We start from the raw sequence: 9,595 nt of genomic DNA, 5'->3' as shown, positions 1-9,595 counted from the left end.
CAGAAAAAAACAAGGACACAGCTTTAATTTTGTGATAATAACATCAGTTTGCCATGAGGACTTGAGGCAATGTAATGTGGTAACTAGCACTGAGAGCTTAATGAATGGTCATTAATTAGAAGGTGATAAATACAATTAATATTTGTATTGCTCCTTACACAACACAATAGCATACGCTGTCTCACTTATCCATATGAAAACCCTGGAAGTTGCATAGACTATTATCACTGTTAGATAAAGAAGCTGAGATCCTGTAGAGAAATTATTTTCCTCAGTCCTGCAGATACCAGATAAGGAAACAGTGACTTTAAACTCTATGCTCTCCCATACAGCCAATACCACCAGAAGAAACTAACCAGTAATGCATCAGACTGTGTGGTATTAACAGCCACTTCAGAGAGTTCCTTTACAAATGCCAATTGCACGATAGAGTAGTTCTTCCTTTGCGTTTGATGACTGAACAGAAATACAACTATCTAATTTTCACAATAGAAAGATTTTAGAGACCAAGGGCATAGGGAACACAGCCAGGCAACTTAGCATCACTTGAAGCCAGCTAACAATGAATCTATCATCAATGTCAAATTTGCTGCAGCATTCCCAGGGCAGAATGGCTTCCTGGGCACATTTACAATTTTTGAATCACAAAGTTTCCTTTCCTTTTTTTTTTTTTTTGGTTGTTGTTGTTGTTGTGTTGAATTGTTTGGCTTTGTTTTGTTTACCCGCGTCAAAAAAACAAAAACATGAACGAATAATCCAGATATATTGCTAATATGAAGTCAAATATGTGTGATCCCTTCCAAAGACACGCATGATTAGTATTGTGTAGGCAAGAGATACAGGTATTCAGCCTGAATTATACATCCTATCCAACACCTACCGTCCACTGCCTTTGTGAGCGAAAACGACAGCAATGCAGTTGTAGTCACCCGAGTGCTAGTAGGCACTTGATAACTAGGAGTTGAGTTAAACTGAAAAACATCTGTATGAATTTATACCATTTTTGTTTCATCAAAACTGGAACCATGGAAAGAATTTAAGTGCTTTACTCTTTGGGTCGCTAAGAAAGAAACTTTTTCCTAGGGGAATGACTGTGGAATCAGCAATGCTTGCTGCTTTCTCTCCCCTAGTAAGTAATCACAGCCACAGCTTTAGCCCACGTTTGTTACTTCAAACCCGAGTCCAGCCAAAACAGTGCGTGGCTTTGTGCTGCTCTTGAGACGACATTGAAGATTCAGAGACGGGGGGGCGAGGGGGGGAAGCGATTTTAAAAAAGGAAGAAGCAACAGAACCATCTGTATCCAGCATACTGGACTCTCACTAAAGACAAGGACCATATTTTATTCGTTTTTCTACCCAGCAGAGAGAAGGCATTCAATACGTGTCTGCTCCATGAATTCAATAAATACATAAAGATACGAATGCATGAATGAAAACTTCACGTACACACTATAGATAATAGCTTAATTACTTTAGACTTTCTTTTCTAAAGCTGGAGCACTTCAAGCACTTAATTTGTTATCACAATACCCATGGGTCAGTTAGGTGGGGAATCATCTTTCTATTTTGACAGATGAAGAAACCGATCTACAGAGCAGAGAGCAAATGACATCAGAGTGAAATATTAATGTCAACAAGACTTTGTTCTATTTTTTTTTAATGTGAAAGGGAGACCGTCCAAAGTAAAATTGATCAAGTTAATGCAAGAGACAGTCTCGGTTGTGTGTATTCCTGCAAAGAGGAAAAGGGTTTCCGTTCTAGGAAAAAGAGTTAAAATCTTCCCTTTTGCACAACAAAGAATGGAACATGGTATTGAAACATGGAGTTAATCTCCCAAGTGCTTTGTCTCTGCACCACCAAAGACAGTGAAATAGGGGGAAACTCTGGATGTCTGGACTCTCATATCAAAGCCCTAATAATTAGCTCTTTTTCACTTTTTTTGACAACACAACCCTGGAACCACAGGGGGGATTAGGCAAATGTTAATTAGTAGGGCTTAATGTCCAAACCAAAGCTCAGACCCAGCCTTTTCAGCATTCAGATGAAATCTGAAAAAAAGGAACACTTTGTGATGTTTTGAAATATATATGAATATTAAGTCCTGCATTGGTAAAATGGATATTCTGCTTAATTTCATTTTTCACCACATTTAGGTATCACAGAGAGTCTAAATTGGAAATTATACACCATTCTCTTACTTTCAGGATTTGTAGAGTCTCAGGCTGTAATTAAACTAAATAAGTGATTCCAAGAACCTTGGGACAAGTCAGTAGACAGAGACATGCTGGGAGGATGAGAGAACAATTTACATTTTGCTTGAAATCAATAACAATCCTGTATGGTGGTAGGTTTGGCTCGTATAGTTATATATATTTTAAACATTTTATTTATTTGACAGAGATGGAGAGAGAGCGAGCGAGCACAAGCTGGGGGAGAGGCAGGCAGAGGGAGAAGCAGGCTCCCCACTGAGCAGGGAGCCCAATGTGGGGCTCGATCCCAGGACCCTGGGATCATGACCTGAGCCGAAGGCAGAAGCTTAACCAACTGAGCCACCCAGGTGCCCCTTGGCTGGTATAGTTATTCCTATTTTAGATGAAGAAACTGAGGCTCACAGGTAAAATGAGGCTAGGACATACAACTACTAAAGAAAGACCCTTGCCTCTCTGCTTCGATGATTATGGGACATTTCCTGTCGACAGCTCAGTTTGGTGGTCAGCAGAATGGGGTTTCCAATGTCTGCCATGACTTAAAATACCTCCATCTAATCTGTGTGATCGTATGGAGGGGTCTGGTAGCTTCAACTGTAACTCCAGGGGTGATCGGCTCACAGGTTGTCAAGTATGCACTACCCATGAGTGGTCAGCTAATACTATCTCAGAAAAGATATATTCCAGAAAAGGCCAAGTCATTCTTGATCAATAATTCACACATTGCTAAATGGCATAGGGGGAATCAAACAAGGGGACACTACGAGTGGAACAAACATCCTGTTAAATAGTATTATAAATGTTAGGAAATCGGCTCTCATTGGTAACGTGAGAGGTATTCAAGTTTCAGGGATGGGCTAAAATAGGTTAGGGCTAGGATTCCACCCCATCCTTATGTGAGCAAGGTGTAAGAATCTACTGAGGCTATATTCCGAACCCCTGAGGAATGGCACTCATGGCTTGACCTCTAATTGGTCCTGCATCCAGCCATTGCTGTAGGAGGGTTTCTGATTGTGTGATGCCAACTAGAAGGCAGAGAACATTGCCCAGAAATGCTGCTGTGTCTGCTGCAGGTGACTCTTTGATACACATTGTGGTTGCAACACCTGACAGGACAGATAGCTGGCATCTATCTAATCAAACTCACAGGACAGAGTGTAGAAACTACACAGAACTGTTAGTAAATATCTGTATGTGTACAGGATTTAGTCTAAGACTTACCACCATTACAATCGTGTAACAGGAATTGGGAGAGAAGCTAATTTACCCACCGCTAGCTACAACTATCTACCAAAATGAATCTGAGTTATTCACGGATCGAGTTTGGTTAGGTCAGTTCATAATAATAGGCATTAGTGTGAGCCAGACATGGGTTCAAGTCCAGCTTTGCAAATCAGTCACTGAACCACATTTGTTGTTTCTTTGGTGATACCTTGGGCTCTGTGGTTCTTTGATTGCACGTTGAGCTCTAGGTGAGGATTTCTGCTAATGACCTAGACAGTTACTTCACTCTGTGTTTTAGTTTCCCCATCTATGAAATGCAGATAATAATTGTGTCTACCTCATAGCATTATCATGAAGGTTAAAAGAGATGATTATGAAAGATAAATATATAAAAGAGATGATTATGCAAAGTTACATCAGTGATTAACATATAGTAAGTGCTCGGTACCTGTGACCTGCTGACAATTACTGTTATCATTTCAAAGATCCCAGTTCTTCCACTTTATCCAAGACATGCTTTCCCCTGGAGGGAAGCACTCCAGGACAGAAGAGATTCTGCCCAGATGAGAGGAGAGGCTCCACCGCAAGGCCTCCACCCTTGCTTTTCTGTGAGTTGAATGATGCCCCCCAGTCTCCAGCCAGGTGGTTGAGCAGCCATTCTGGTTGAAAGTCCTACAGACTGTGGTGCTCCTGGTCCCCCTGTTTCCATCTGGAGGGCTTAGGAGAGAAAGGAAGCAGAGGTGGAGTTCAGCATGCAAAGGTAACCCCGAAGTGAGGCAGGTGAACAAAAAGGCAGCACATTACCCATTTGGGCTCCTTGGGTTTCCACCACAGGGCAGAAATTGATTGATAGGAAAAAGGCATCTCTTAAATCAATAAGTCATTTCAAACAACTGTAGCAGACATTTGTCATTGTTTTTGGTTAGTCAGCACCAGTCTTTTGGGGGAAAGTGCCTCCGTGGTCTCAGTATGAGCCCCAGCACCACTTTCCACGGCAGAAACTGATGCGTCAGATATGCCCTCTCCTCACATGACGAGCGCTCCCGTGGGGCCTCACACTCCCAGGGAGTACTCCTGCCTGTAAGATCCCCATGTGACTATGTCCATGTCACGATCTTAGCACAATTTCTTACCACTCACCTCTTTTTCTGAGCCTGGTCTCCCAACTTGCCCATCAATTTGATGATCTTTAAGGCATGTTCCTCTATGGATTAAGTTTGCCAGAGATATTTTCTATGGCTTACAGCTAAGAGCCCAGGCTGATTTACCAAACTATTATTGGGCACCCCTGATGCCCCAGGCACAGGAGCAAAACGGAAGAGATCCCAATACCCTGAGAAGCTTGCCTTTGAGGAGGGGTAGAAGACGGGTACACAATCCATCAGAACCTCTCTGATGCACCACTGTGGTCACTTAGTGCCTACCTTTGTCCATAACGTTGTCCCAGTCCATAGGATAAATTCTGATCTTCAGAATCATTATATTCCCAGCATTCAGCACAGGGTCTGGCAGGGAGATGGGTTCAAGCATGTTTGCCGAAGGAGTGAATGAGGAAATGAAAGAATATATTACATGTGTCACCAGAGCTCAGTCTTCCCTGATATTACTATGCTGATCTGATCATATAAGGAAGGCAGGATCAGTGCTTCATTCTCTCCCTTTATTTACCAGTTTTTAAAATCATGAGCTGGGGGGCGCCTGGGTGGCACAGCGGTTAAGCGTCTGCCTTCGGCTCAGGGCGTGATCCCGGAGTTCTGGGATCGAGTCCCACGTCAGGCTCCTCTGCTATGAGCCTGCTTCTTCCTCTCCCACTCCCCCTGCTTGCGTTCCCTCTCTCGCTGGCTGTCTCTATCTCTGTCGAATAAATAAATAAAATCTTTAAAAATAAAATAAAATAAAATCCTGAGCTTGTTCTGTAGGATCTCCGAAAGATCACACATGAAGTTGTTTTGGAATCTTTTGATTAGCACTTTGAATTATGAATTTAATTATATTTAATGTGTTCAATCCATTGCTGTTATTAGTCTCACTGATACTCAAATCATGCCAGCTTGGGCAGTAGAAGACCCTTCAAGTTGGCCTAATTAACAGCTGTGGAAAATTTAAGAATGAATTTGAAAGTCAAGGCAAATGGTGTTTGAAAGTCCGATCAGCAATTGTTTAAAACTTCTTTTTGATTTTCCATATTTTCAACATTAAAGATGCTCTTTTTTCCCTTTAAGAAAGTTATAAAAACTGCTCTGTGTTCAGCCTGGTGAACAGTGCTTTTAAGTGTCTGTATGTCTGTCTTAGTGTCCTACCTCGCCTGGTAAAGGGTCTTTTTCCCAGACACAGTCCTTTGCAGACCATGGCAACCTGCAAGTATTGAGCAGTCCTAAGCTGTACCCATGAAATGACACAAATGACAATCACACAGATACAATGAGACTCTAAGGCGATGGTACTGGGGTTGAAGGAGTGTTACATGAAGCCAGGAGGCCATTAGACTCTGGTGAGCTCTAATGCCGTGGTAGCCTACATAAGCAAACCAAAATCAAAGCCTATAAATGCCTCAAGGTTATAGCATCAAAACCTAAGGACAACCAGTTGAAAAGAACCAACTAGGCTTTGAGCTAGAGCCAATCAAACAATTTCCTTGCTTTGCTTGTACCACCTGTCTAAACAGCCTTACCCAGCTCCTGTTGGTGGAGGACTCCTAACCATTTCCGGTTTGGTGTAGCCCAACTGGATTCATTGTTTTCTCAGATAAACTCTTAAAAATTTTAATATGCCTCCATCTATCTTTAAACAAGAAGGAAAGACTTGCCTTATGCTGGAAGCTTTCCCTGCAGAGTTGCCTTGTGTAGGTCTGGTTAATGTGGGCTCTTTTCTACTTTCCTTTGCCTCTGATTGGGAGACAATTGCCCTCTACCCCCAGTACGGATCACTCTCTCCATAAAGGTGAGTATAGTAGTTTCATTTCCAGAGAGACAGCCCATGGCCGCTGCGGCCCTGCCCACAAATGCGTAGAGCCCCAAGTGGGAGAGCCAACTGAAGAGTTTGCCAGGCCAGGCGGGTTCCATCAAGTTCTCCACCACCTGCGCGCATTCCGGACCGAGACCCCACCAGCTGTGCGCCTCTACTGAAGAACGCAGCCGTACAGGCTCCGCTCATTTATTGGGTTTCCAAGTGAAAGAAGTAAAATTTGTAAAAAATGCTCATTTCATGTACGCTGATCAGCATAAAATTGCTCCTTTGTCTCAGCTGCTAGGAAGGACAATGGTGCTGAGACTCCTGGCTGGTGAGATTGTCCCTCTCCCTTCTTCTGTCCTGAGTGCAGCAGGCCAGGCCACACAAAGACCCCAGGGAACCAGGATCAGCCAGGCTTGCGACTGTGAACACCAACAGGCGGGTGCTCTGGCCCGGACTGCCTTTGTCTCTAGGTCCAAGTATAAAACAGGACCCGGACACCTGGGCAGGACAGAAAAGTGCACTTTCTGCTCTCATTCAGGAGTTGAAGGTTAAGACATCAGACACTTCATTTGCTCATTTATTCTTTTACTATCTATTTATGCACTGGCTTCTGTGCCCTAGACACTTACTAAGTACTGATGTGTCCAGACTTCTGAGAAAGAGACATGAAAGAGCAAATCAAGCTGAGGCTTTTTCCAAGAAGACCTTGGAAAAATTTACCAGCCCCATGATGCTGAGATCCAAATACACATATTTGATTCCCAAATGCACAATTTTCCTACATATCGCTCAAATAGGGATAAGTCCTATAACTAGTAGCACCTGAAGATTATAAATGGCAGGAATTTTCCTTTCTTGGTGGTATATAAAATAATGGTATGTATAACAATTGAGGATGTCTTGGATTGGGGGAAAAAAAAACACCACACAGTGAAAGTCAATGACAAAATGTATGAAATCGATAAATAAAGAAAAAAACCTGGTATTGGCAAACTCTGCTTATCTTAAAGGAATTTCCCTCTCCATCCCAACCCACCAAAGAAATATTTTCCAGGAGACAGGATTTTGTTTTATCAATCCAAATATGAGACTGTATTTAAAATTCTCTAAGAGTATCTGGTTCCTAGGAAAACAGCATGGAAATGGAATCAACTCTGGGCAGACAGACTTGGTTCTAAATTGTATTTCTGGTGCCTACCATTTGCTTTCTATTTGGAAGCCTCTCTCACCTGATCTGGAAAAGGTAGACGGCCACACTTCCTTCCCAGAAGGGGTGGGGGTAAGTGTCATAAAGCGTGGTGCACAGGAGATGTGCAATAAATGCTACTTCTGGTTTTATACAGAATTATGTGTCACACTGGACACAGGGCTCAAAAAAAAAAAAAGTTCATTCAATCTGCAAAACGTGCCTGTCAGGCAAGGAACTGGTAACCTGAACAAGGTCCCACACCTGTGAAGGAGACTTGGCTGGGTTTCCAAACAGTCTAGTGCCCTAGGGCCCTATTCTCCAGATGACAGCCAGCTCCGCCAAAACCCTCATCACAGGCCCCAAGCCCCACACTCTGGTTCCTGAAGAGCCACGACCCATTCAAAAGACGAGGCTCAGAATAAACAAACCCAGAGAATGACATGAAAATGGCTAGGCTATTTATAAGACATTGATTGATTCTGGTGAACATCTGTGTGAGTTATTGTATCAAAAATGCAGGGGTCATCATTAGCTCTGATATGATCCAATGCCTGTGACCCTCTTCCTCTGACATCCTCTGGGGGCCACCGGTTCTGGCCCGACACAGCTGCTCTGCTACCCCAGTTTGCAGCTATATTGACACAGCCATTTTCATGGTAGGCCTGTTGTAAATTTGTTGTTACATGGTGCGTCTGCCCCAAATTGCACGGTGTACGTAAATTTTTGTGTGTGTGGCGGGCCTGGCACGGGGGTTGGGGGGGGTACCGGGGCTGAATGGAGCGTGTGATGGGGCAACCCGCAGGAGACCTAACCCTGATAAATTGTTTACTTGTTAGCGATGGGGCTCAAGAGTGGGCCGGGGGCTGCAGGCTCAGCGGGACAGACGTAGAAGGTGGACCCACGCCAATTACTGGCCATTGTGGCGTCCCAACACATGATTGACACCAATGTCTCCCCTCTCACCATGGGTCCTTTTACTATCCCAGACCCAACACAAGCCCCACTGTGCTAATACCATGGTGTCTTCAATTTCCTCTGCTGCCAGCAGAAATTAACCTAGGCCTCCGGCCTGTAGAAAACCTAAGGCCTTTATTTTATTATGCATTTTCCCCCAGTTTTTCAAGGATGAGTTAAAAAATAGAGGTTGCTAAGGCCAGTCGGGCCACAAAGGAAGCAAAGGGACAAACGTTATCTTTGGATGACTGACTTCAAAGTTAATGATCTTCCCCACTGAGTCGCGCCCTCCACTCCTCAATGAGGTCTACGCCATCAGATAAAGAGGCGTTTCTTTAATCCACGAACACTTCTTTGTCCCTTTGTGGCAAAATGATCATTTCATCAGTTTCGGGTCCTCTCTGCCTGGAGAGTTTTTAGCCTGAGTGATTCAGAGCAGGAGAGACAGAGAAGGGTATTTCTCCACTTCATTTTTCCTCAAGTGATGGCTGAATAACTATGCAAAAAAATTAAGGCATAATGACCCAGCAACAGTGACAAAACCTAATTCGTCACGGAGGCCACTGGGTAATGAGCCGCAAAACCCGGCTCTTGAGTGTGTAATAACTGTATTTTTCTCACTTCTTCCCCTTTCGTCACAGCCTTGTGTGGCATTTTTAACAAACTAAAATGGCACCAGAGGCAACAGGGTTCAGACATTTTAACTTGAATTAAGAAACCATATGTTCCGATAAGTCATGGTCTCTTCTTTCCCACAGACTAGGTCCTCCATCTGTGAGGTAACGCTCCGGTGGCGAGGAAGCGATGGCCATGGGGATGATAACCCCGCGGAGATGACTGGGTGCTGGGGTTGGGAGTGGGGCTTCCAGAACCCTCCCGAGACGGAGGTTCTGGCCCCCGCAGGCAGCCTGCACATCCCCGATGTGAGGCCAGACACACTCCCCGTGCAGTTAGACTGAGAAGCTGAAGTAGGAAGAGAGGCTGGGAGGGGGCCGAGGTGGGAAGGACTCTGTGTCCCAACAAGGGAGTCTGGATGCCGAGCATTGCCTGTAACCATTTATGACAATGT

The sequence above is a fragment of the Ailuropoda melanoleuca genome, chromosome 16 (genome assembly GCF_002007445.2).
Source record: "Ailuropoda melanoleuca isolate Jingjing chromosome 16, ASM200744v2, whole genome shotgun sequence".
Taxonomy (NCBI): Eukaryota; Metazoa; Chordata; class Mammalia; order Carnivora; family Ursidae; genus Ailuropoda; species Ailuropoda melanoleuca.
Note: the sequence above shows the minus strand (reverse complement) of the source record.